We start from the raw sequence: 27,646 nt of genomic DNA, 5'->3' as shown, positions 1-27,646 counted from the left end.
CAGGTTTCCTGACAGGCATCCCTGTGCTCTCTCCCCTCCCCTCCACCCCACCTCATGTTTCAAACAGCTCAGCCTTGGCGCCTACATGGCAGCTGGGAGAGGAGAGAGCCAAGTCCAGGTTACATCAACCTCGCAGGGAGCCAAGAAGGAAGTGGCGACTCTTCTTCCCTCCTGCCCACAGGTAGCCCAGCTCCAGAAAGCCACTGAATATGCAGGGAGGCTTGAACTTCACTCAGAAAAACCTCCACCAGCTACAAAGAGGGGGGAAAGTTACGAGACAGTAGCGGGCCCAACCTCACTTCACCATGCTCGTCACCACACAACCCTTTCTGTATAAGATCCCCTCAGCCTGTAATCGGGCACCCTCAGTTCCCAGGGCCCCTAAATCTTCCCTCCACTCTCCTATCACGGCAATCTGTCCCCTGCTCACACCTGCCCAAGATGTCCATCTACTCCTACTTCAGTCAGGCTTTCTATCCTTGAAGGCCCCTCCTCCAGGAAGCCTTCTCTGCCTCCTGAATGGGCTGCCTCCTCTGATCTCCCAGCCCTGGAGAAAGTTAGCATCAGGAAGGAAGGCAAAGGTACCTTCCTAAAGGGTGTGGGCTTACTCAGCACGGGGTTCCTTCATAACTCAGGGGGGCAGCTCTCCGACAGTTCTCCCAGCAGTTACGTAATTTCTGTGGTTTGACAGTTATGATGAAAAAGGGACCAAGAGTCCTATATATTGGCACATCAAACAACTTGGGGCATGCAACAGTGTTTGATAGATGTCAGTTAGCACTGCATATCAAGAACCACACAACGTAAGGGATTTCCCTGATGGCGCAGTGGTTAAGAATCCACCTGCCAATGCAGGGGACACGGGTTCGACCCCTGCTCTGGGAAGATCCCACATGCCACAGAGCAACTAAGCCCGTGTGCCACAACTACTGAGCCTGCACTCTACAGTCCGCAAGCCACAACTACTGAGCCCGTGCGCCACAACTACTGAGCCTGTGCTCTAGAGCCGGTGCACCACAACTACTGAGCCTGTGAGCCACGACTACTGAGCCCACGTGCCACAACTACTGAAGCCCACACACCTAGAGCCCATGCTCCGCAACAAGAGAAGGCACCGCAATGAGAAGCCCGCGCACCGCAACGAAGAGTATCCCCCGCTCGCCGCAACTAGAGAAAGCCCGCGCCCAGCAACGAAGACCCAACGCAGCCAAAAAAAATAAATGAGTTAATTAATTAATTTTTAAAATGTTTAAAGAACCACACAACCTAAATGTCCATCAACTGATACATGGATAAATAAAAGGTGCTATATCCATACAATGGAATATTATTTGGTGACTCAAAGGAATGAAGCAGATACATGTTACAACACAGAGCCTTGAAAACATTATGCTCAATGAAAGAAGCCAGTCGTAAAACACCACATAAATATAATTCCATTTATATAAAGTGACCAGAATAGGCAAACCCACAGAGACAAAATTCGCAGACTAGTGGTTACCTAGGGTTGGGGGGTGGGGGGGTTGGAGGAAACGGGGAATGACTGTTAGTGCGCACAGGGTTTCTTCTTGGCGGTAATGAAATGTTCTTAAGTTGATGGTGGTGGTGATGCACAACTCTGGGACTAGAGTAAAAGCCACTGAATTGTACACTATAAATGGATGAATTGCGTGGTCAGTGAATTATCCCTCTACGTAGAGAGATAAAAAGAGAACCATAAAAATACTCACTCACGTGCTTCTACTGAGTCATATCAACTGTGCCTAAATGTGCAGGTCCTTCATGAAAGGTCCTTTATGGGCCCTGAGTCATATCTCAACACCCTGCACAGTCAGTATTATCACAGAGCAGAAAGTTGAGCCTCAGAGACTTGAAGCCACACAGCTAACTAGCCACAGATCTGGAACTTAAAATCACATTATTCTGGTCCAAGTGCAGGGTTCTTTGGGAATGTAGCCAATGGAGAGACTTCAAAAGAGAGAGCACAGCTCCATAGACAAGGAAAATCTGGAAACAAGCTAAAAATCTTCCACTAAGGAACTGGGTGGTAATTAGCTGTTCCGGTTGCAGTGGAAGATGACACAAACATTAAGATGATAAACAGGAGAATCAGCTGGGACATGTTTATAAAATAATGATACGGGAACATGCGCAGATGGTATACGTACAGTTTGATTACAGTTTTCATTTTGTTTAAACACACTTGTGTGGCCAAAAAATAGTAGAGAACACAGAGGCAAAAATGTGCTAGGATGATGAATAGTTAAGTGAAAACCTCCCTTTCAAAACTTCCTGTGTTGTTTAACAGTAGAAAAGAGAGAGAGAAAAGAAACAATCGAATGGACACCCCCAACCAGCACAGCAGAACACTGTGTGAAATAAAATTCATATTTTATGGAAAGACAAGAAAAATTTAAGCATAAAAAATTTTCTCTGCCCTTTGGCCCCTCTCCCCCCTCTAGTGTGCAGTGTGTATCTGCATTATGCATTGACCAAACCTCCCCCATCAACAGGAATACGTGCTCAACCATAAAGAGGAACATTCTCCCAGCAACAAGACAACTCCTTAAAAGATAACATTCCTTCTTGATCTTATAAGGGGCCACACTGACACTTAGATCTGGATTGTGTGAACTGTCAATAATACGTCATTGATGTATAGCTCTCTGTCTCAAAAAACTCATATAACTGTGTTTTGATTTCTAATGGGTGCAAGAGTTCTTAGAGCTTTCTGAGATGCTCTTCCCAGGTTATAATCCTCAATCTGGCTCAAATAAAATTTTCCATTTCTTTCTTAGATCCACGGATTACTTTTTCATCAACAACTGTAATTACTCCATCAGGGGTGAACTGGGAGCGGGGGCGGTCAGCAGTTTCTACCACACATCACTGGGCTACAGGGTCACCAAGAACATGACAGTCAACGGCGAGGAAAGGGCCGGAACCTCTTCTTAGTCTACAAACGTAAGACCTCCTCTTTGTCAAAATGAGCATGGGAAAGTCGGCCAGAATTTATTATCACTCCTGATCTTTCCTTAGAAATGTTCTTCAAACGTATGGACACCAAGGGGGGAAAGCAGTGAGGGGTGGTGGTGGTGGGATGAATTGGGAGATTGGGATTGACATATATACACTAATATGTATAAAATAGATAACTAATGAGAACCTGCTGGGGCTTCCCTGGTGGCACAGTGGTTAAGAATCCGCCTGCCAATGCAGGGGACACGGGTTCGAGCCCTGGTCCGGGAAGATCCCACATGCCGTGGAGCAAGTAAGCCCATGAGCCACAACTACTGAGCCTGTGCTCTAGAGCCCGCGAGCCACAACTACTGAGCCCAAGTGCCACAACTACGGAAGCCTGCACACCTAGAGCCCAAGCTCCACAACAAGAGAAGCCACCACAATGAGGAGTCTGTGCACCGCAACAAAGAGCAGCCCCTGCTCACCGCAACTAGAAGAAAGCCCACATGCAGCAACGAAAACCCAACGCAGCCAAAAATAAATAAAATAAAATGAAACATTAAGAAAAATTTGAAGAAAAGAATCTGCTGGGCTTCCCTGGTGGCACAGTGGTTGAGAGTCTGCCTGCCGATGCAGGGGACACGGGTTCGTGCCCCGGTCCGGGAAGATCCCACAGGCCGCGGAGCGGCTGGGCCCGTGAGCCATGGCCGCTGAGCCTGCGCTCCGCAACGGGAGAGGCCACAACAGTGAGAGGCCCACGTACCGCAAAAAAAAAAAAAAAAAGAATCTGCTGTATAAAAATAAATAAAAGAAAATTCAAAAAAAGAAATGTTCTTTGTGTCCTGGACATGAGGCTTTCCTCTGTCTCCACCTCTGGTGCACACCTCCATCATAGCATTCAGCACATTTTACTGAAATTCTCTCTTTGTATATTCCTCTTCCTCACTAAACTGTGAGATCCTCCAGCAGAGCCTGTAATCACCCATCCTTGTACCCCCAGGTACCTAATACAATGCTGGACCCCCTGTAGGGCCGCAGTACATAGTTTCTGAATGAAATTGACTAGACTCTCTTCATACCCACCCCCCTCTAGAGCTAGACTTTTACAGATGAATACACTTAGCACAACCTCCTGCTCAGCATTCGTGCCCACAGTCCTCCATCTACATTCCCAGTCCACCCCACACATCCCCAAGTCCATCTTCCTGAAACACTTATGTCATCACATTCTCTTCTACTCAAGACCTGTCTTCCCCTCCCGTCAAGGCTATGCACCTTGGCCAGGTCCCAGGGCCCTTGTACTCTGGCTTCCCAGCAGGGACAACCCAACACACACATTCCCACCTCAGGGCTTCTCCTGTTTGCCCGTTTGCCTATCCTGAGATACCTTCTGCCTAGTCAAATCCTACCTCTGCTTAAGTTCAAGTTCTAACTCCTCCTGGAAGCTGCCCTGACCATGCCAACCCCCAGGGATCCTCGCCTCTGAATGCGTCAGCTTACAAAGATGAGTACACAAAAAGACAATTATCCCTTTGTACCCTTTTCTTTCCTGTGTTTGTGTTTTTCCCACCCCCAAACTAGATTAGTCTTCTTAAGGGCAGGGCAATATCTTATACTTCATCAGTGTGACCCACCACACCCACTGTAAAACCGGCACATTGTAGAAGCTCAAGACCTACTGGTGGTTAGGTCTGAAAAACTGACGCACAGACATGGTTAGTAATGACAACTGTTTTCCGAGTGGTACAGAGGCTGGTTCTAGGTGGGGCACAGTTGGGGCATAGGTAGGAGGGTCTGTAAAAGAGGGTTAGAAATGTAAATCTGTGCCACTGAAACTTAAGCTGAGTTCTCTTTAGCACCTAAAGGTATAAACCAATGCTTTTCAAAGTATACCCCCCAAACCAGCAGCATAAGCATCATCCGGGAACTTGTTAGAAATGCAAATTCTCAGGCCCTACCCCAGATTTCCTGAATCAAAACTCTGGGGATGGGTTCCAACATCTATGGTTTAACAAGCCCTCTAGGGGAATTCCAATATCCACTAACATTTGAGAATCATTAGCATAAACACACAAGAGAATTATCTTGGTATACCAGAAAGTTCCTTCCACCTTTAAGGACTGCCTATGGACATAATTTTTTTTTTTCTTTTTTTTGCAGTATGCAGGCCTCTCACTGCTGTGGCCTCTCCCGTTGCGGAGCACAGGCTCCGGACGCGCAGGCTCAGCGGCCATGGCTCACGGGCCCAGCCGCTCCGCGGCATGTGGGATCTTCCCGGACCGGGGCACGAACCCGTGTCCCCTGCATCGGCAGGCAGACTCTCAACCACTGCGCCACCAGGGAAGCCCCTATGGACATAATTTTTAACTCCTGTCTTCCTGTTTACTACTACTACCACCACCACCACCACCAAAATTAAAAACTGTAGTTAGGAAAATTGGCAGGGTACTTGACAACTGTTGTTGTTATTAGTATTACCAGTATTACTACTAGTACTAACAGCAGTTATCAACTGCTTAGTACTCTCTGCTCATCTTCCTAACTACAGTTTTCAGGAGCCAGAGGTTGAGTGGAGGATAAAATCTATGAGGCATGGGGTACAGGCATTCTTGACCCTTTCAGGATGACGATGTTCCCCACTTGGCTCTCAGTCTTAAACCAGTGGTTTTGCATCACTCCTAACCACAGAGGCCACCTTCAGGCAGAGGCTCCGCCTGCCTGCCTTCTCAATCATCTTTATTTTCAGTTTGTACTTTAATCATTCTAATCTCCTACAGGAGGTCTCTAATATGTATAAAATAGATAAGTAATGAAAACCTGCTGTCTAGCACTCCATTTTGCTGTACAGTAGAAACTAACACAACACTGTAAAACAACTATGAAACATAGGAGGAGGTCTGGCTCTGCACCCTCAGCTATGCCACCATGGGCAGCTAGTCACCTCCCATCTGTACACCCCCTTTTCCCTACCTGTAAAGTTAGAGAGTGAAGATGATCTCAAAAATTCCACCTACGAACATGAGTTTAGGAGAAAAATAACATTACAGCCTCATGGACACTTGAAGTCAGGGCTGTGGATGATGGAAATATCCAGTAGAGCACTGTCCAATGCAGTAGCCACTAGCCACATGTGAATCCTGAGCACTTGAAATGTGGCTACCATGACTGAGCAACCTATTGTAACTTTATTTAATTTTAATTACTTTAAACTTAAGTAGTCCCACGTGGCCGCTGGCTACTGCAGTGCACAGAGCAGCTCTAAGTGAATTCATGAAATGCAAGCCCTTTAGAACGAAGTGAAAAGAAAAAAACTAACTTCATCTTTCAGTTTTAAAACTCTTACATTTTTTTAAATTTTATTTTCTTAATACAGCAGGCTCTTATTATTTATCTATTTTATACATAGTGCATATATGTCAATCCCAATCTCCCAATTCATCCCACCACCCCCCGGCTTTACCCCCTTGGTGTCCATACGTTTGTTCTCTACATCTGTGTCTCAATTTCTGCCTTGCAAACAGGTTCATCTGTACCATTTTTCTAGATTCCACATATATGCGTTAATATACGATATTTGTTTTTCTCTTTCTGACTTACTTCACGTTGTATGACAGTCTCTAGGTCCATCCACGTCTCTACAAATGACCCAATTTCATTCCTTTTTATGGCTGAGTAATATTCCATTGTATATATGTACCAAATCTTCTTTATCCATTCGTCTGTCAATGGACACTTAGGTTGCTTCCATGTCCTGGCTATTGTAAACAGTGCTGCAATGAACATTGGGGTGCATGTGTCCCTTTGAATTATGGTTTTCTCTGGGTATATGCCCAGGAGTGGGATTGCTGGGTCACATGGTAATTCTATCTTTAGTTTTTTAAAGCATCTCAATATTGTTCTCCATAGTGGCTGTACCAATTCACATCCCCACCAACAGTGCAAGAGGGTTCCCTTTTCTCCACACCCTCTCCAGCATTTGTTGTTTGTAGATTTTTTGATGATGGCCATTCTGACTGGTGTGAGGTGATACCTCATTGTAGTCTTGATTTGCATTTCTCTAATAATTAGTGATGTTGAGCATCTTTTCATGTGCCTCTTGGTCATCTGTATGTCTTCCTTGGAGAAATGTCTATTTAGGTCTTCTGCCCATTTTTGGATTGGGTTGTTTGTAAAATGCTTTCATTTAAATGGCAGGAACTCTGAGCACTCCTTGAAGTAGTCCCAGGAAGCAGAGTCCCTCTTCCTGAGTCCTCATCCCAGCCTTGCTACCAGCCAGCTTTGTGGGGAGCTAGGACTCCCTTCATCAACCTTAGCTCAATCTTACCTCTCTGTGCCCCAGTTCCTTCTGTAAAGTGCAAACCAGCCACTCTGACTTCCTCACGCAATTGTGAGGACACATGGCAAAGCCGTACCTCAAGGAACTTAAAAGTGCCAGCCTTTTTCACAGCAAAGGAAACCATCAACAAAACAAAAAGACAGCCTACGGAATGGGAGAAAATACTTGCAAATGATTTGACTGTTAAGGTGTTAATATCCAAAATACATAAAAAGCTCATACAACTCTCTCTCTCTCTCTCTCTATATATATATATACACACCTATTAAAAATGGCCAAAACACCTGAATAGACATTTTTCAGTTGGCCAACAGGTACATGAAAAGATGCTCAACACTGCTAATCATCAAAGAAATGCAAATCATCAAAGAAATGCAAATCAAAGCCACAGTGAGATATCACCTCACACCTGTCAGAATGACTAGCATCAAAAAGTCTATAAATAACAAATGTTGGTGAGGATGTGGGGAAAAGGGAATGCTCATATACTGTTGGTGGGAATGTAAACTGGTGCGGCCACCATGGAGAACAGTATAGAGGGGTCTCAAAAAACTAAAAACAGAACTACAGATCCAGCAATTCTACTCCTAGGTATATATACAATGAAAACAGAAACACTAATTCGAAAAGTTACATGCACCCCAAAGTTCATAGCAGCGTTATTTATAATAGCCAATACATAGAAGCAACCTATGTGTCCGTCGACAGATGAACAGATAAAGAAGATGTGGTATATATATATATATATATACAATGGAATATTATTCAGCCACAAAACAGAATAAAATAATACCATTTGCAGCAACATGGATGGACCTAGAGATTATCATATTTTTTTTTAAACATCTTTATTGGAGCATAATTGCTTTACAATGGTATGTTAGTTTCAGCTTCACAACAAAATGAATCAGTTATATACATACATATGTTCCCATATCTCTTCCCGCTTGCGTCACCCTCCCTCCCACCCTCCCTATCCCACCCCTCCAGGCGGTCACACAGCACCGAGCTGATCTCCCTGTGCTATGCGGCTGCTTCCCACTAGCTATCTACCTTACGTTTGGTAGTGTATACATGTCCATGCCTCTTTATTGCTTTGTCACCGTTTACCCTTCCCCCTCCCCATAGCCTCAAGTCCATTCTCTAGTAAGTCTGTGTCTTTATTCCTGTTTCACCCCTAGGTTTTTCATGACATTTTTTTTCTCTTAAATTCCATATATATGTGTTAGCATACGGTATTTGTCTCTCTCTTTCTGACTTACTTCACTCTGTATGACAGACTCTAGGTCTATCCACCTCATTACAAATAGCTCAATTTCGTCTCTTTTTATGGCTGAGTAATACTCCATTGTATATATGTGCCACATCTTCTTTATCCATTCATCCGATGATGGACACTTAGGTTGTTTCCATCTCTGGGCTATTGTAAATAGAGCTGCAATGAACATTTTGGTACATGACTCTTTTTGAATTATGGTTTTCTCAGGGTATATGCCCAGTAGTGGGATTGCTGGGTCATATGGTAGTTCTATTTGTAGCTTTTTAAGGAACCTCCATACTGTTCTCCACAGTGGCTGTATCAATTTACATTCCCACCAACAGTGTAAGAGGGTTCCCTTTTCTCCACACCCTCTCCAGCATTTATTGTTTCTAGATTTTTTGATGATGGCCATTCTGACTGGTGTGAGATGATATCTCATTGTAGTTTTGATTTGCATTTCTCTAATGATTAGTGATGTTGAGCATTCTTTCATGTGTTTGTTGGCACTCTGTATATCTTCTTTGGAGAAATGTCTATTTAGGTCTTCTGCCCATTTTTGGATTGGGTTGTTTGTTCTTTTGTTATTAAGCTGCATGAGCTGCTTATAAATTTTGGAGATTAATCCTTTGTCAGTTGCTTCATTTGCAAATATTTTCTCCCATTCTGAGGGTTGTCTTTTGGTCTTCTTTATGGTTTCCTTTGCTGCGCAAAAGCTTTTAAGTTTCATTAGGTCCCATTTGTTTACTTTTGTTTTTATTTCCATTTCTCTAGGAGGTGGGTCAGAAAGGATCTTGCTGTGATTTATGTCATAGAGTGTTCTGCCTATGTTTTCCTCTAAGAGTTTGATAGTGTCTGGCCTTACATTTAGGTCTTTAATCCATTTTGAGCTTATTTTTGTGTATGGTGTTAGGGAGTGATCTAATCTCATACTTTTACATGTAGCTGTCCAGTTTTCCCAGCACCACTTATTGAATAGGCTGTCCTTTCTCCACTGTACATTTCTGCCTCCTTTGTCAAAGATAAGGTGACCATATGTGCGTGGGTTTATCTCTGGGCTTTCTATCCTGTTCCATTGATCTATATTTCTGTTTTTGTGCCAGTACCATACTGTCTTGATTACTGTAGCTTTGTAGTATAGTCTGAAGTCAGGAAGCCTGATTCCTCCAGCTCCGTTTTTCGTTCTCAAAATTGCTTTGGCTATTCGGGGTCTTTTGTGTTTCCATACAAATTGTGAGATTTTTTGTTCTAGTTCTGTGAAAAATGCCAGTGGTAGTTTCATAGGGATTGCATTGAATCTGTAGATTGCTTTGGGTAGTAGAGTCATTTTCACAATGTTGATTCTTCCAATCCAAGAACATGGTATATCTCTCCATCTATTTGTATCATTTTTAATTTCTTTCATCAGTGTCTTATAATTTTCTGCATACAGGTCTTTTGTCTCCTTAGGTAGGTTTATTCCTAGGTATTCTATTCTTTTTGTTGCAATGGTAAATGGGAGTGTTTTCTTGATTTCACTTTCAGATTTTTCATCCTTAGTGTATAGGAATGCCAGAGATTTCTGTGCATTAATTTTGTATCCTGCTACTTTACCAAATTCATTGAGTAGCTCTAGTAGTTTTCTGGTAGCATCTTTAGGGTTCTGTATGTATAGTATCATGTCATCTGCAAACAGTGACAGCTTTACTTCTTCTTTTCCGATTTGGATTCCTTTTATTTCCTTTTCTTCTCTGATTGCTGTGGCTAAAACTTCCAAAACTATGTTGAATAAGAGTGGTGAGAGTGGGCAACCTTGTCTTGTTCCTCATCTTAGTGGAAATGCTTTCAGTTTTTCACCATTGAGGACAATGTTGGCTGTGGGTTTGTTATATATGGCCTTTATTATGTTGAGGAAAGTTCCCTCTATGCCTACTTTCTGCAGGGTTTTTATCATAAATGGGTGTTGAATTTTGTCAAAAGCTTTCTCTGCATCTATTGAGATGATCATATGGTTTTTCTCCTTCAATTTGTTAATATGGTGTATCACGTTGATTGATTTGCGTATATTGAAGAATCCTTGCATTCCTGGAATAAACCCCACTTGATCATGGTGTATGATCCGTTTAATGTGCTGTTGGATTCTGTTTGCTAGTATTTTGTTGAGGATCTTTGCATCTATGTTCATCAGTGATATTGGCCTGTAGTTTTCTTTCTTTGTGACATCCTTGTCTGGTTTTGGTATCAGGGTGATGGTGGCCTCGTAGAATGAGTTGGGGAGTGTTCCTCCCTCTGCTATATTTTGGAAGAGTCTGAGAAGGATAGGTGATAGCTCTTCTCTAAATGTTTGATAGAATTCGCCTGTGAAGCCATCTGGTCCTGGGCTTTTGCTTGTTGGAAGATTTTTAATCACAGTTTCAATTTCAGTGCTTGTGATTGGTCTGTTCATATTTTCTATTTCTTCCTGATTCAGTCTTGGCAGGTTGTGCCTTTCTAAGAATTTGTCCATTTCTTCCAGGTTGTCCATTTTATTGGCATAGAGTTGCTTGTAGTAATCTCTCATGATCCTTTGTATTTCTGCAGTGTCAGTCGTTACTTCTCCTTTTTCATTTCTAATTCTATTGATTTGAGTCTTCTCCCTTTTTTTCTTGATGAGTCTGGCTAATGGTTTATCAATTTTGTTTATCCTTTCAAAGAACCAGCTTTTAGTTTTATTGATCTTTGCTATCGTTTCCTTCATTTCTTTTTCATTTATTTCTGATCTGATTTTTATGATTTCTTTCCTCCTGCTAACTTTGGGGTTTTTTTGTTCTTCTTTCTCTAATTGCTTTAGGTGCAAGGTTAGGTTGTTTATTCGAGATGTTTCCTGTTTCTTAAGGTAAGATTGTATTGCTATAAACTTCCCTCTTAGAACTGCTTTTGCTGCATCCCATAGATTTTGAGTCGTCGTGTCTCCATTGTCATTTGTTTCTAGGTATTTTTTGATTTCCTCTTTGATTTCTTCAGTGATCACTTCGTTATTAAGTAGTGTATTGTTTAGCCTCCATGTGTTTGTATTTTTTACAGATCTTCTCCTGTGATTGATATCGAGTCTCATAGCGTTGTGGTCGGAAAAGATACTTGATACAATTTCAATTTTCTTAAATTTACCAAGGCTTGATTTGTGACCCAAGATATGATCTATCCTGGAGAATGTTCCATGAGCACTTGAGAAAAATGTGTATTCTGTTGTTTTTGGATGGAATGTCCTATAAATATCAATTAAGTCCCTCTTGTTTAATGTATCATTTAAAGCTTGTGTTTCCTTATTTATTTTTATTTTGGATGATCTGTCCATTGGTGAAAGTGGGGTGTTAAAGTCCCCTACTATGAATGTGTTACTGTCGATTTCCCCTTTTATGGTTGTCAGTATTTGCCTTATGTATTGAGGTGCACCTATGTTGGGTGCATAAATATTTACAATTGTTATATCTTCCTCTTGGATCGATCCCTTGATCATTATGTAGTGTCCTTCTTTGTCTCTTCTAATAGTCTTTGTTTTAAAGTCTATTTTGTCTGATATGAGAATTGCTACTCCAGCTTTCTTTTGGTTTCCATTTGCATGAAATACCTTTTTCCATCCCCTTACTTTCAGTCTGTATGTGTCTCTAGGTCTGAAGTGGGTCTCTTGTAGACAGCAAATATATGGGTCTTGTTTTTGTATCCATTCAGCCAATCTGTGTCTTTTGGTGGGAGCATTTAGTCCATTTACATTTAAGGTAATTATCGATATGTGTGTTCCCATTCCCATTTTCTTAATTGTTTTGGGTTTGTTATTGTAGGTCTTTTCCTTCTTTTGTGTTTCTTGCCTAGAGAAGTTCCTTTAGCAGTTGTTGTAGAGCTGGTTTGGTGGTGCTGAACTCTCTCAGCTTTTGCTTGTCTCTAAAGGTTTTAATTTCTCCATCAAATCTGAATGAGATCCTTGCTGGGTAGAGTAATCTTGGTTGCAGGTTTTTCTCCTTCATCACTTTCAATATGTCCTGCCACTCCCTTCTGGCTTGCAGAGTTTCTGCTGAAAGATCAGCTGTTAACCTTATGGGGATTCCCTTGTGTGTTATTTGTTGTTTTTCCCTTGCTGCTTTTAATATGTTTTCTTTGTATTTAATTTTTGACAGTTTGATTAATATGTGTCTTGGCATATTTCTCCTTGGATTTATCCTGTATGGGACTCTCTGTGCTTCCTGGACTTGAATGACTATTTCCTTTCCCATATTAGGGAAGTTTTCAACTATAATCTCTTCAAATATTTTCTCAGTCCCTTTCTTTTTCTCTTCTTCTTCTGGAACCCCTATAATTCGAATGTTGGTACGTTTAATGTTGTCCCAGAGGTCTCTGAGACTGTCCTCAGTTCTTTTCATTCTTTTTTCTTTATTCTGCTCTGCAGTAGTTATTTCCACTATTTTATCTTCCAGGTCACTTATCCGTTCTTCTGCCTCAGTTATTCTGCTATTGATCCCATCTAGAGTACTTTTAATTTCATTTATTGTGTTGTTCATCGTTGCTTGTTTCATCTTTAGTTCTTCTAGGTCCTTGTTAACTGATTCTTGCATTTTGTCCATTCTATTGTCCATTCTATCTCCAAGATTTCGGATCAACCTTACTATCATTATTCTGAATTCTTTTTCAGGTAGACTGCCTATTTCCTCTTCATTTGTTAGGTCTGATGGGTTTTTATCTTGCTCCTTCATCTGCTGTGTGTTTTTCTGTCTTTTCATTTTGCTTATCTTACTGTGTTTGGGGTCTCCTTTTTTGCAGGCTGAAGGTTCGTAGTTCCTGTTGTTTTTTGTGTCTGTCCCCAGTGGCTAAGGTTCGTTCAGTGGGTTGTGTAGGCTTCCTGGTGGAGGGGACTAGTGCCTGTGTTCTGGTGGATGAGGCTAGATCTTGTCTTTCTGGTGGGCAGGTCCACGTCTGGTGGTGTGTTTTGGGGTGTCTGTAGACTTATTATGATTTTGGGCCGCGTCTCTGCTAATGGGTGGGGTTGTGTTCCTGTCTTGCTAGTTGTTTGGCATAGGATGTCCAGCACTGTAGCTTGCTGGTCGTTGAGTGAAGCTGGGTGCTGGCGTTGAGATGGAGATCTCTCGGAAATTTTTGCTGTTTGATATTATGTGCAGCTGGGAGGTCTCTTGTGGATCAGTGTCCTGAAGTTGGCTCTCCCACCTCAGAGGCACAGCACTGACTCCTGGCTGCAGCACCAAGAGCCTTTCATCCACAGGGCTCCTTAATTTGGGATGATTGGTTGTCTATTCAGGTATTCCACAGATGCAGGGTATATCAAGTTGATTGTGGAGCTTTAATCCGCTGCTTCTGAGGCTGCTGGGAGAGATTTCCCTTTCTCTTCTTCGTTCTCACAGCTCCCAGGGGCTCAGCTTTGGATTTAGCCCCGCCTGTGCGTGTAGGTCGCCGGAGGGCGTCTGTTCTTTGCTCAGACAGGATGGGGTTAAAGGAGCCGCTGATTCGGAGGCTCTGGCTCACTCAGGCCCTGGGGTAGGGAGGGGCACGGAGTGTGGGGCGGGCCTGCGGCGGCAGAGGCCGGCGAGACGTTGCAGCCTGAGGCGCGCCTGTGCGTTCTCCCGGGGGAGTTGTCCCTGGATCCCGGGACCCTGGCAGTGGCGGGCTGCACAGGCTCCCCGGAAGGGCGTGTGGCTAGTGACCTGTGTTCGCACACAGGCCTTCCCGTGGCGGCAGCAGCGGCCCTAGCGTCTCATGTCTGTCTCTGGGCTCCGCACTTTTAGCCGCGGCTCGCGCCCGTCCCTGGAGCTCTCTCAAGCAGCGTTCTTAATCCCCTCTCCTCGTGCACCAGGAAACAAAGAGGGACGTAAAAGTCTCTTGCCTCTTCGGCAGTTCCAGACTTCTCCCCGGACTCTCTCCCGGCCAGCCGCAGTGCACTAACGCCCTGTAGGCTGTGTTCACGCCGCCAACCTCAGTCCTCTCCCGGCGCTCCGACAAAAGCCGGAGCCTCAGCTCCCAGTCCCGCCCGCCCCGGCGGGCGAGCAGACAAGCCTCTCGGCTGGCGAGTTCCGGTCGGCCCAATCCTCTGCGCTGGAATCTGCCCGCTTTGCCCTCCGCACCCCTGTTGCTGTGCTCTCCTCCGCGGCTCCCAAGCTCCCCCACTCCGCCTCCCGAAGCCTCCACCCGCGAAGGGGCTTCCTAGTGTGTGGACACTTTTCCTCCTTCACAGCTCTCTCCCGCTGGTGCAGGACCCGTCCCTATCCTTTTGTCTCTGTTTAGTTTTTTCTTTTGCCCTACCCAGGTACATGGGGGGTTTCTTGCCTTTTGGGAGGTCTGAGGTCTTCTGCCAGCGTTCAGTAGATGCTCTGTAGGAGTTGTTCCACGCGTAGATGTATTTCTGGTGTATCTGTGGGGAGGAACGTGATCTCCACGTCTTACTCTTCCGCCATCTTCCCCGAGATTATCATATTAATTGAAGTCAGACAGAGAAATACAAATATCATATGACATCACTTACATGTGGAATCTAAAAAACTGATACAAAGGAACTTATTTACAAAACAGAAACAGACTTACAGACATAGGAAACAAATTTATGTTACCAAAGGGGAAGGTGGGAAGGGATAAATTAGGAGTTCGGAATTAACATATATACAAGCTACTACATATAAAATAGATAAACAAGAAGGTTCTACTGTATAGCACAAGGAACTATATTCAATATCCTGTAATAAACTATAATGGAAAAGAATTTGAAAAAGAATATATATATACACACACACATATATATATAACTGAATCATTTTGCTGTACACCAGAAACTAACACAACATTGTAAATCAACTATACTTTGATAAAATAAAATACAAAAAAAAATGAAATTTTGCCATTTGCAAAAACATGGATGGACTTGGAGGGTATTATGCTTAGTGAAATAAGTCAGATAGAGAAGGACAAATACTGTATGCTATCACTTATATATGGAATCTAAAAAATAAAACAAACAAGTGAATATAACAAAACAGAAAGAGACTCACAGACATAGGGAACAAACTAGTGGTCACCACTGAGGAGAGGGAAGGTAGAAGGGATAAAATAAGAATAGGGGATTAAGAGGTACAAACTACTATGTATAAAAGAAATAAGCTACAAGAATATATTGTACAGCACAGGGAATATAGCCAATATTTTATAGTAACTTTAAATTGAGTATAATCTAAAAAATATTGAACCACTATGTTATACACCTGAAACTAATATAGTACTATAAATCAACTATACGTCAGTTAAGAAAAAAAAAAAGAAAGAAAATTGTCAGCAAACACATGCTACTGTCATCACCCAGCACTGCTGTAGTGACCTTCCTGAAGCCTCAGTAAATGGCCCTTTAACCACTGGGAAGCTGAGGAGAGGGTACGGATACCGTGGTCAGGGGCAAGTGTAAGGGAGAAAGTTTCAGGCAGCCAAAAATTCAAACATTCATCAAACATGCGACAAAATATTCTACATGGCTTACATGCATTCAATAAATGTGATAAATCAATCAGCCAACGATTCCACTTTCCAGAATTTATCTAATAATTATACTGGTATGAGTGTGGCACTGGAGTCTGTCTTTTTTACTGCAGAATCTTCAGTGTCTAGAACCATACTTGGCAGATAGGAGGTGAGTAAATGAGGTATGCAGATGTATATACAAGGATGCGCATTGTAGTAACAACCTCAATGTCACCGGTTAAATTCATTATGGTCCATCCATAGTTGGTCTATGCAGCTGGTAAAAAGAACATCACACACACACACACACACACACACACATGGATCTGGGAAAATGCACAAGATTAAAAAATCAAATTGCAGAACAACATTCTGATCCCATCTACATGCACAGGCTGATCCAATCTATATTTAAAAAAATACAGAATGTGCATATGTATGGCTGTGTATGCACAGACAGTTTCTGGAAGGATATATGGAAACTTAATAATGGTCCCTTCTGAGGCCTGGGGCTAGAAAGATTCAGGAGGATGGAGGAGGAAACTTTTCAGTGCACTATTTGATTTTTTTTTTTATCCACTATTTTTCTTTTTCAACTATTAAAGTTAACCTGATCATGTCACCTGGCCGATAAATATATTCCCCGAGAAAATGAGAGGGCAATGTTTACAATGTAATGTAATTGGGGAAAACAGGATACAAATTATATCTCCGATGTCATCATAATGGCAAACAGACAAAAAGAAAGCACGGAAGCAAAACCATTTTTAGACCCTCTAAGGCCTGAGGCCCTTGCCACCCCTACCCCCAGACAATCCACAAGGTGGCAACCAGATCACTGAGGAGACAAATCACTTCCACAGCCAGAGTGCAGGAAGCAGTCACAGTGACACTGCAAACGTCCTGAGGAGTGAGACAGGTCCTACCCTTCATTCTGAGGGAATACAGTGCGGAGTGAGCCCGCCTTAACTCTGCCTCAGGGCTGAGACCTTGTCCTTCCTTACCGAGATTTTAGACATTGAGTCTGTGTGATCTTGAAAGGCAGAAAACTGGCAGCTTAAAGGACACTAGGTGCCTTTAAGACTTAGTAATTGGGCAGAAAGGTGAAACCAGGCATAGGGCTTCCCAGCAGCTGAGATGTCTCTGATTTACTTGCAGCAGCTCTATGGAAGCATATCCCTTAAGAAAACAGAAGTGTCCGCTGGGAAAAGGGGCAAGAAAAAGTAAAGAACCTGAGGGCTGGAAGGCCTTGAGATAGCAGCTAGCCCAGCGCTTGCACTGCTAGGAAAGGAACTGAGGCCCAGATAAGAATGCATTCCTTCCAAAACAACTGCAGACCCGGGAAGGGGGGCGCTGTCGAGTGACCAGAGTTATAAGTTTCCTGGCGGCAACTGGGAAAGCAAGCTAGGTTTGAGAAATTATCCATTCTGGAAAAATACAGTTGTCTGTACATGACATGGAAGCCACAGGAAACAAAGGTCCAGCCCCTGTAAATGTTCCAACCTGACGTGAATAAATCATGATACCATCGTGAGTGGGTAGAGATCTCCCGCCTCAGGACTAATTAGTCATTGCACGTAACAAATCCCAACCTTCTTTGGGTGTGACTGGAAGCTTTGCCAGAAAGAAACACCTTCAAGCCAGGGTTCTGAGCCAGAGGCTTGGCTGCCCGAGTCCTCCCTGGAGGTGCAGTGACTCCGGTCAAGGGTTCATTTACTTCATTTTCCTCTAACCAAGGGCTCCAAGATGGCCTTCCTGCCTCCCAGAGCACCTGACCCTTGGGAAGTGGGGTTATCTCCAAGACTGCTTACAGAGGAAAGTGTGATCCATCCTGCAGTCTGGTGTTCTAGTACTACCTGAGGAGACAGCGGTGCTGCGGGCAGACGTGGAGGAATGAGTATCTCCGACCCTCCCTCAGGCATGGGGAAAAACTTCCTGCCGCATCATACACCATCCTTCAGAGACCTGAGGGCTGTTGGGACAATCATCCAACATTCAATCTAAAAGGGAGCTTTGAGAGTATCTAACAGTCCAACACTCTGGTTTCCAGAGGAAGAAATGAGAACACAGGAAGTGAGTGACTTGTTCAAAGCCACCAGATAATTTAGGAACAAATCACTCCCTCCTGGGTTTTCATTTCTTCTTCTGGAAAACCAGTGTTGGATTATTAAATACTCTCGAAGGTCCCTTTCAGGTTGAACACTGTGTGATTGTCCCAACAGCTCTCAGGTCTCTGAAGGAGACTTCAGGTCCTGGGCGAGGCCAGGAGCCCAAAACACTTTCCTACGCCAGGTGAGCAGCCAATGGTATTTACCAATATATAATGAATATTTACCAAAGACCACAGGCAAGGTACCACGGGGGAGCTGACGTCTAACTGAAAAAACAGATCTGATCCCTCAGAAAAGTCAAGACCATTAAATAAAAACAAGATGTGCCACATTTGAGGAAGGAGAGAGAAATTACCAGACAAGCAAGGGGCATGGAGAAAGGAAGCGTCCTAACAGGAGGTGGGCAGGAAAGGATGAGGTGATGTGGGCAGAAGAGCAGAGCAGGTCCCTGCAGGGTGGTGAGGCGGCAGGAGAGGGCACCACATGGTCAGGGACCTGTGCCAGCTGCGGTCTTGCAGGAGACCACAGCCTGGCTGACCCACGGGGCCCTGCCCTGCCAAGGACACACTCCCTCCTGCCTATGCTATGCAGGACAAGGACAGTATGTCCCAGGTGGGAATTACCGCTCCGAAGTTCAAAAGCAGCTAACTCCAGGGCTCTATGAGCTCTTTTTTTTTTTTCCCCAAGTTAAATGCATTTTATTTTGAAAAAGTCCATTCACAAAATTGAATGATTAATTCGAGCTGCATAGCAGCTAATGACTACTGCATGGCAGTGAAAATGAAGTGCACAGTGGCTCAGATAGAGGTCCTCATAAGGATGCTCCCTTTAGCCATGAGCTTGAACTGGAATTTTGTTTTTTAAGAGTTGATAAGCCTGTAGTAGCACACTCCTCCCTGGCAGTAATCAAAACCTTCTGCCACTGCCGTAGCTACTGCTGCTGCTGGAACCACCACAGCCACCTTGATTTCGGGGTTTGGGCCTCCACCACCATAGGGGCCAAAACTTCTGCCTCCAAGTTTCCTCCTTTCATGGGTCCAAAATTTGGAGTTTGATTGTTGTAACTGCCAGAATCATTGTAGCTTCCACCACCTCCAAAATTGCTTCCATCATTACCAAATCCATTGTAGCCATCCCCACTGCCACCATATCCCCCAGCACCACGGCTGCCACCAAAGCCACTTCGAGCACTGAAGTTTCCTCCATGACCACCACCAAAGTTTCCAGAACCACTTTGACTTCTTTGGCTGGATGAGGCACCAGCCATCTCTTGCTGAGACAGGGCTTTCCTTACTTCACAGCTGTGGCCATTCACAGTGTGGTATTTCTGCATGACAATCTTGTCTACAGAGTCATGGTCATCAAACGTTCCAAAAGCAAAGCCTCTCTTTTTGCGACTGCCTCAGTCAGTCATGATTTCAATCACTTCAGTTTTCCCATACTGTTCAAAACAATCTCTTAGGTGATGTTCTTCAGTGTCTTCTTTAATGCCACCAACAGTGCCACTTCACAGTGAAGTGGGCACCAGGTCTTTGAGAATCTTCTCTGGAGACGGCCCTCTTTGGTTCCACCACTCTTCCATCCACCTCGTGGGGCCTTGCATTCATGGCCACATCCACCTCCTCCACAGTGGCATATGTGACAAACCCGAAGCCTCTGGAGCCCCTGGTGTTTGGATCCCTCGTTACCACACAGTCTGTGAGCGTTCTCCACTGCTCACAATGGCTCCTCAGACTGTCATCACTTGTTTCAAAGCTCAAACCTCCGATGAAGAGCTTCCGCAGCTGTTCGGGCTCTTTGGGAGACTGACTTAGACATGACGGCAGTGGAGGGGGCGGGGAGAGGTCAACGATGCTTACTAGGCAGCATCCACGGGCAGAAAGGCTCTATGAGCTCTTAATACGGGGTCCTCCCACTGCTGGTCTACAGGGGGCCAAGACCCACTTACCATAAGGCTCAGAAAGAGCCTTTGAAGGTTGCACCTTGAAGGTCGTCTCATCTTCTACAGAGGCTGGCCTGCTGGGCCCAAGGTTGCACCTTGAAGGTTGTCTCATCTTCTACAGAGGCTGGCTCTGCTGGGCCCGGGACAGTCTTGGGTTGCTTGCATCTCCCTGTGCCCAGGGAGCCTGCATTCCAACACAATGGCAGGTCCACATCATAAACTGGATGCAAACCTCCCTGCCTTTCCTGGTCTGGAGTCAGAAAACCTTGGTTCAACTTCTGATGCTGCCTCTTCCTAGCTGTGTGACCAGGTCACTTAACGTCTCTGAGCCCTCATTTTCTCTTCTGTAGAATAGGGTTAATTGTCCCTGCCTATCTAGACATGTAGCCACAAGAATTGAATGAGATAATGTATGTGAATGTTCTTCATGAACTGTAAAGTTCTGTACAAATGTAGGTGATTATTACGATTATCATTATTATGTCAAAAAACAGATACTCACATTGGTGTGAGCCTCAGAGAAACCCAGACTCCTGGGCCAGAAGGAGAATACAGATGCCACGACTCCTTTCAATTTTGGTAACTTTGAAGCCTTCTCCATCAAATTTCAAAATCCTATATGGTTTTGTCAGGAAGCCAAATACGTTCTAGCCACAACTCTGGAGAACCACAAGATAAGCCATTTCCATAACGGGTGCTGCTGGGCTGCAATCAGCTCAGCTGCTTGGGCCCAAAACATAGTTTTTTAAAAACACCACATACCACAATTCAGCCCCTCCCCCAAAACTCACATCCTTTCTCCTGAGAAAACAAAATAAGTGGAGACCAACTTTAACTGATGAACTTCAACTCTGAGGCATTCCTTCTCAGAAGGCAAGCCTTCCCGGGTGAAGGGGGCAGACGAAGCGTTCTCCAGATAGGTTACAGTAGAGAGATTTCCAGAGGAGCTGGGCGAGGAAGTGAGGCTCCTGGCCAGTCCCAAGGGCTGTGAGGACAGGATCTTTGGGCCCAAAGAGGCGATTGGTCAGACTCAGAAATTAGCTCTAGCGAGCCAGCTACAAAGCTAAACCACCATGCGACTCTTTCACTGGTTGTTTTAATTAACCAGGTACAAAGTAGGCCTACAGACCACTTTCTCCTCCTCCACAGGCCCTGACTGTGCAGCCCCAAACTTCAACTGCCCCCCAACAAACGACCTCCCCCATCGCACAAGGGATGATGAGGATGAAGGGCCGTTTGGACTGGCCAGAAGGAACCTCAAAGAAGGCTCACCTGTCCCATGGTTCTTGTGGCCCCAATGGCCCCACTGGGTGGCCCCAGGGCCGAGGAGGGTAGATGGACCCAGTCCTGGGGTCAGGGCTGGCACACAAGGATGCTACCTGTAGCTACTCGCAGATGATTTACGCTTGGGGCTGCGTCTTCCTCCAAAGACCCTCAGTCCTGGATGGAGACTGCATGCATCTTGCTAGCTCAGCTCCCTTTGCAGGTGTCTGTGCTCTCCCGTAAAACCCTAAATTGCTTGAGAGGCAGCCTGGCAGGGTGGGAAAAGCAAATGCTTTGCAGTCAGTCAAGCAGATGTGGGTTGAATCCAGAGCCTGCTGCTGATGGGTCCTGAAGTTTTGGGAGGTGACTCTCCTAGCCCTGCTTTCCTCATCCCTAAAAGGTAGCTAATGCCTATCACACAAAGTTTTGTAAGGATCAGTAATATGTGGAAGGTTCCTGGCATATGGTTGGTGTTTAATCAGTGATAATTATTATTATTAATATAATGGCACTCCCACCCCTGCCTTCCAAATTCTAAGGCCTAGTCCCTCCTCCATACCTGGCTCCTGCTACCTTACCAGAACCACTGGAACCGCTTACCGGAGTGCCCTGTGCTCAGACCTGCCCAGTTCTGGGCCAAGCCGGGCCTGGTCACTGTAGAATACAGGGCTGGCAAACAGAAAGCACTCAAAGCAGTGTTTGTTTACATAGAAAAAAAAAAATCCTGCTATCTCAAGTGACTGGAATTTTATCCCACCACGTTCTGCTTTCACGGGTACAAATCAATACATAAACACGCTTAGATCAGGGTTTATTCTGAAGAGTACCTTCTCTCATATGGAGTTTTCTTGTTTTTTGAGAGCGACGTTACCATACAATGTCCAGTAGGCAAAACACAAAGATCTGAAGTACTTAGAAGATTCTGAAAGTTCCTTCAGACTCTTCAAAAAAGGGTATTTTATTTCTAATACATTACCTTTTTCTGATTATAAGTAAAGTGATTGTTGTAGACTGTGAAAAATAGTTTTTAATTACTGGCAATTTCACCATCTCTAGAGAATGTCACAGTGAATGTTTTGGTGTATTTCCTTACAGTCTTTTTTCTCTATCCTTCAAGAATGTAAGTATCCATTCATTTAAAAATGAACGATGAACCGGCAGGCCAGCCTATGCCAACGGGACAGCAGCCACAGATCAGCCGTGAAGGCTCCCTTGTCCTATTTTCAGCTCTCCCCAGCCCTAAACAACGTATTTGTCAATGATACGCCCACAGATTGCGTAACTACATCTTGTCTTATCAGGGCTTGGTGAACTTCTACCCTCTGAGTGAGTTAACACAGTCATCTCTGCTTTCCATTTTCGTGCCACAGAGTCAATATTTACTAGCCGTGTTGCTAAAACAGGCCCTGGGCACAGCCTCGATGCCAAGCATCCCTGTCTAATCTCAGCGACAGCAGTCTCAGTGGCACCGGAGGCTTTACTGTGCCATGGCCCTTGGTGACTCCTGCCCTGGTGAGTAGGTGGCCTCTGACCCAGCAAGGATGCTTCACATGATCATACAGTCACAGGAGGCTAGTGCTGGAAGGCACTTAAACATTAGAGATGGGAAACCGAGATCCCCTGGGGAGGGAAAGGATTTGCCTAAGCACATGCAGCGGCAGAACCAAAGCCAGGACGCCTTTACTCGCACACCAGCTCCCGCTGCACGGCCTTGCTGAATGCATCGACATGGAGAGAGAGCTGGGGTGGCAGTGGGGGACAGAACCCATTTCATCAGGACTGGAAATTGGGCAAGTGCTGCCCTAAGATGGTCAGTTTCACAGAGGGGTCTTCCCAAGACTGCCCTGGTCTCTTACAGTGATGATTCAGGTGATCCCATGGCATCATCAATTCTCTTGCCTCTTGCTAGAATTCATTCATTCATTCACTCATTCATCTATTCCTATGACAAATCTTTATGGAGCCCAGTCATGGGACGGCATTACTTGCTTCAACAAAGCAGTGTCACTTGGCCCACCTTTTCTGGAAGGATCTCTTTGCAGCTGTCAAAAGAGGCAGACACTAAATAACAAGGTCAGGTCCTACTGTATAGCATAGGGAGCTATATTCAATATCCTGTAATAAACCATAATGGAAAAGGATAAGAAAAAAGAATATGTTATATATACGTATAACTGAATCAGTTTCCTGTACAACAGAAACTAACAGAACATTATAAATCAACTATACTTTTTTTTTTTTTTTTTTGGTGGTACACGGGCCTCTCACTGTTGTGGCCTCTCCCGTTGCGAGCACAGGCTCCAGACGCGCAGGCTCAGCAGCCATGGCTCACGGGCCCAGCCGCTCTGCGGCATGTGGGATCTTCCCGGACCGGGGCACGAACCCGTGTCCCCTGCATCGGCAGGCGGACTCTCAACCACATATACTTTAATTTTAAAAAAGAGAGACAAACAGACCCATCACGTAGCCCCAAGAAGTCTGAAGCTGAAAGGAATGAAATGTAGGAGAATCACGTTTTGGGGGTAGATCTCTGACAGCAGGCCTCTGAAGAAAGTCCCTACTCTCAAGAGCACCTCAGGTACTAACAGGAACAAGTCAAAAGTGAAAGGGTAGGTGACTTGGTGTGATATCAAATACCTGTAGTGTTTCTGTGGAATAGGAGAAAGAGGAAGCACCAGGAGCAAGGAGACCTGCAATCAGGTTCCACTTGCACCACCAAAGTGCTGCATGGCCCAGAAAGGGAAGGTGTCTCGCCCAAAGTCACAAAGCATATTGACAGCTAAAGTGGGACTTGAATCAAGGTCTTTAAGTCCATGGCTGATGGCTCAGATGCCACAGATGAATCTTTGCATTTCTCTTATCCTCAGAAAGCCCCAAGAAAGCCACCACCGTGACCTGGAACTTCCACGGCACCTCCTCAGTTGAGATTGGTTGCTGCCCACAAGGGGAAGCTCTGGCATCTTCTCTATCTGGGACTAGATACCCCGTTGGGGTTCGCAGAACCAGGCTCAGCCACTTCCTGGAGAAGCAGGAGCAGGACAGAGGCCACAAGGCTAACACCAGTGCAGGAAGAAGCTGGGATGTACGGCAATTCTGGCACATGAAAGGGGAGAACAAGTGAGCATTCTGTACAGCTGCTGGGATGTCAAACAGCTCTGCACACTTGGCCTGTTCCCCTGCTCCACCCCCTCCAGGCAAGAAAACAAAGAAGGTCGTGTGAACAGGACTGTGATGAAAATAATGCCACTGCATTTCTACCTTCTCCTGGGCTTGGAAACACAAACTCAAGCCCTCAGGGGCGCAGTGCTGGCTGAGTACAATTTATGGTTAACACCAGCCCCTGTATTTACTGAGCACCTACTACGGATCCAGCTCTATGCTAATGGTGGTGGGAACACTAAGAATGATAAACCTTGGCCTCTGCCTACAAGGGGCTCACGGTTTGGCTCAGAATACAGAATGAACCTCCAGGAAACCTTCTGCTTCAGAACAATTATGTATGAGGCAGAGATTGTAAGGGCTATGGATGCTGGAAGCTGGATAGATGGCTGAAGCTGGGGGAAATACCCATGGGAAGGCTTCAGAAGGACAGGAGACTTTTCACCGGACTTGAGGGCTGAGTACAACTAGTAGAAGAAAGGAAGGAAGATGAGAGAGAAGGTGCGCAGAAGGAGGAAAAGAACATGTCATTAAAAGGCTTGGATGTGGAATCTAAAAAATGACACAAATGAACTTATTTACAAAACAGAAACAGACTCACAGACTTAGAAAACAAACTTATGGTTACCAAAGGGGAAAGGTGGAGGTTGGGATTAACATAAACACACTACTAAACGTAAAAGAGATAACTAATAAGGACCTGTTGTATAGCACAGGGAACTCTACTCAATACTCTGTAATGACCTATATGGGAAAAGAATCTAAAAAGGAGTGGATATATGTATATGTATAACTGATTCACTTTTCTGTACACCTGAAACTAACACAACATTGTAAATCAACTATACTCCAATAAAAATTTTTTTAAAAAAGGCTTGGACAATCTTGGCAATGCTATAGGCTTCTGGACAATCTCGCAGAGAGAAAAGAAATGTACAACACTGTTATTGTTAAATGAGCACCTGCAGTTATTAACATTTGAATAGTTTTAAGTTTTGAGAAGCCTACACACCGAAGAGTAGCCCCCGCTCGCTGCAACTAGAGAAAGCAATGAAGACCCAACGCAGCCAAAAATAAATAAATTAATTAATAATAAATTAATAAATTAAATCTAAAAAAAAGAAAAGGGTCATGGGAGGTGGCCCAGTGAGGACAATGACAAATGACTCTTTCCAAACTTCCCAGGGTATCTGCCAGAATTTTTCTGGCAAAAGAGATGGGAGACTCACTGCAGGAACCAGTGTGAATCCTCACCATCACTTTACCTTCTCTCTTAGGGGCTGCCACCCTGATTTGCTAATCTTTCTACAAGGGTTTACTGAGTCCTTTCTTTCTGTGTGAAGGATACAAGTCAGTGAAGCCTCCATCCTTCCCTTGAGAAGCTTCCAGGTCCTCATCCCCTCACATTCTTTTTTTTTTTTTTTTTTTTTTTTGCGGTACGCGGGTCTCTCACTGTTGTGGCCTCTCCCGTTGTGGCTCCGGACGTGCAGGCCCAGTGGCCATGGCTCACTGGCCCAGCCGCTCCGCGGCACGTGGGATCTTCCTGGACCGGGGCACAAACCCTTGTCCCCTGCATTGGCAGGCGGACTCCCAACCACTACGCCACCAGGGAAGCCCCCCTCACATTCTTTACAGCGATTCACTCCTCACTGGGCCACCTCCCATGACCCTTTCCTTTTTTCTTTTTTTAATTAATTAACTTATTTATTTTTGGCTGCACTGGGTCTTCGCTGCTGCGCGAGGGCTTTCTCTAGTTGCGGCGAGCAGGGGCTACTCTTCGTTGCGGTGCGCAGGCTTCTCATTGCAGTGGCTTCTCTTGTTGCGGAGCACGGGCTCTACGCATGCGGGCTTCAGTAGTTGTGGCGCACGGGCTTAGTTGCTCCACGGCATGTGGGATCTTCCCGGACCAGGGATCGAACCCGTGTCCCCTGCATCGGCAGGTGGATTCTTAACCACTGCGCCAACAGGGAAGTCCCCCATGACCCTTTTCCCCATTCAGTTCCATTAACCTTTCTTCCAGCTTAAAACCAGTATGAAGTCCAAACTCCTGAGCATGAAATACTTAAAAAGCAATTTGTCCTATATGACATAAGAAATACATGTTTAAAGTTTTTTTAAGAAAATACAGAGAGTATAAGTAAAAGACAATTAAATCAACCATAGTCCTAACTTCCCCTCATTCTTCCCACCTCCCCTCACTGTGATCAATACCAACACTAGTAAACCTTTAATGGCAGCTTAGACTTTTGTCCATCCCCTCCTTGCTACTCCAGGCTCATGCACTGCTTCCCTATCAGAACACGTCATCCAGTTTCCGGGGGACCCACTCTCTCACACACACCTTGCGTTTTCCTGCCTATTTGGGAGGCTCAGGTCCACCTATTCCTAGAATGCCCACACTCACTGCTCGGCCTATTCAAATCCCACCCATCCTTCAGTGCCTCACTTAGCTCTCACCTCCCAAAACCTGTTCTGACTGTGCCAGTCCATGGAGGTAGCCATGTTCTGAACTAGTATCACATAGATGGTCTGGAACGTTCTTTTGGCTGCACTATGTTCTGACAGCTCTTGAATTGCTGCTGAGGTTATTTGTTTGTTTGTTTATGTGTCCCTGCAACCTCTCTTTAAGCTCCTAGAAGGTATAAACTACATCTCTGCGCTCACTCCCCTCTCCACCCCTCCCTATGCCCATCAAAGCATCTCCTACCCAACAGATGTTTGAAGGGTATTTCATAGCCTCATGACATTTTAGAGCTGAGGGGGGAAATGGAACTGAGAACCGGAGAGGAAGAGAAACTTCCTTAAGGTCACAGTGCAAAGCCAGAATAGAGACCCCGGGAGCCAACTGAAACCAGAACTCATTCGAACATTTATTGTGTACCTACTATGTGCCTGTCACTGGGTAAGGCACTGGGAGATAAAAGAGAATGACCTCCAGATCCTATGATTGGAAAGCTCACTGGACTGCAAGCTGCTTTAGGGTAGCTTTTTGTTAAGGGGCGATGCCAGAGACGGCGGGAACAGACTCAAAGGCAAATAATGACAACTAGGGAATCCACAACATGCTGCAGGTACGTAGAACAGGTGTACCCAAGCCTGCCTGCAGTCAACATGCCTGCAGTAGTCAGGACAGGCCTCTGTAAGGAAGCAGAACT

The 27,646-nt window shown here is 44.9% G+C and overlaps 1 protein-coding gene and 1 pseudogene across 1 annotated transcript in view; both read right to left on the bottom strand.

Moving 5' to 3' along the window:
• The window catches only part of DAPK2 (death associated protein kinase 2), a 124,022-nt gene that overhangs the window by 77,610 nt on the left and 18,766 nt on the right, over positions 1-27,646 (bottom strand). The gene's annotated exons all lie outside the window — the stretch shown is intronic.
• LOC132596803 (heterogeneous nuclear ribonucleoprotein A1-like) lies at positions 19,034-21,350 on the bottom strand (annotated as a pseudogene).

Source organism: Globicephala melas, chromosome 2 (assembly GCF_963455315.2).
Source record: "Globicephala melas chromosome 2, mGloMel1.2, whole genome shotgun sequence".
Taxonomy (NCBI): domain Eukaryota; kingdom Metazoa; phylum Chordata; class Mammalia; order Artiodactyla; family Delphinidae; genus Globicephala; species Globicephala melas.
Note: the sequence above shows the minus strand (reverse complement) of the source record. Positions and strands in the feature narration are given on the sequence as shown.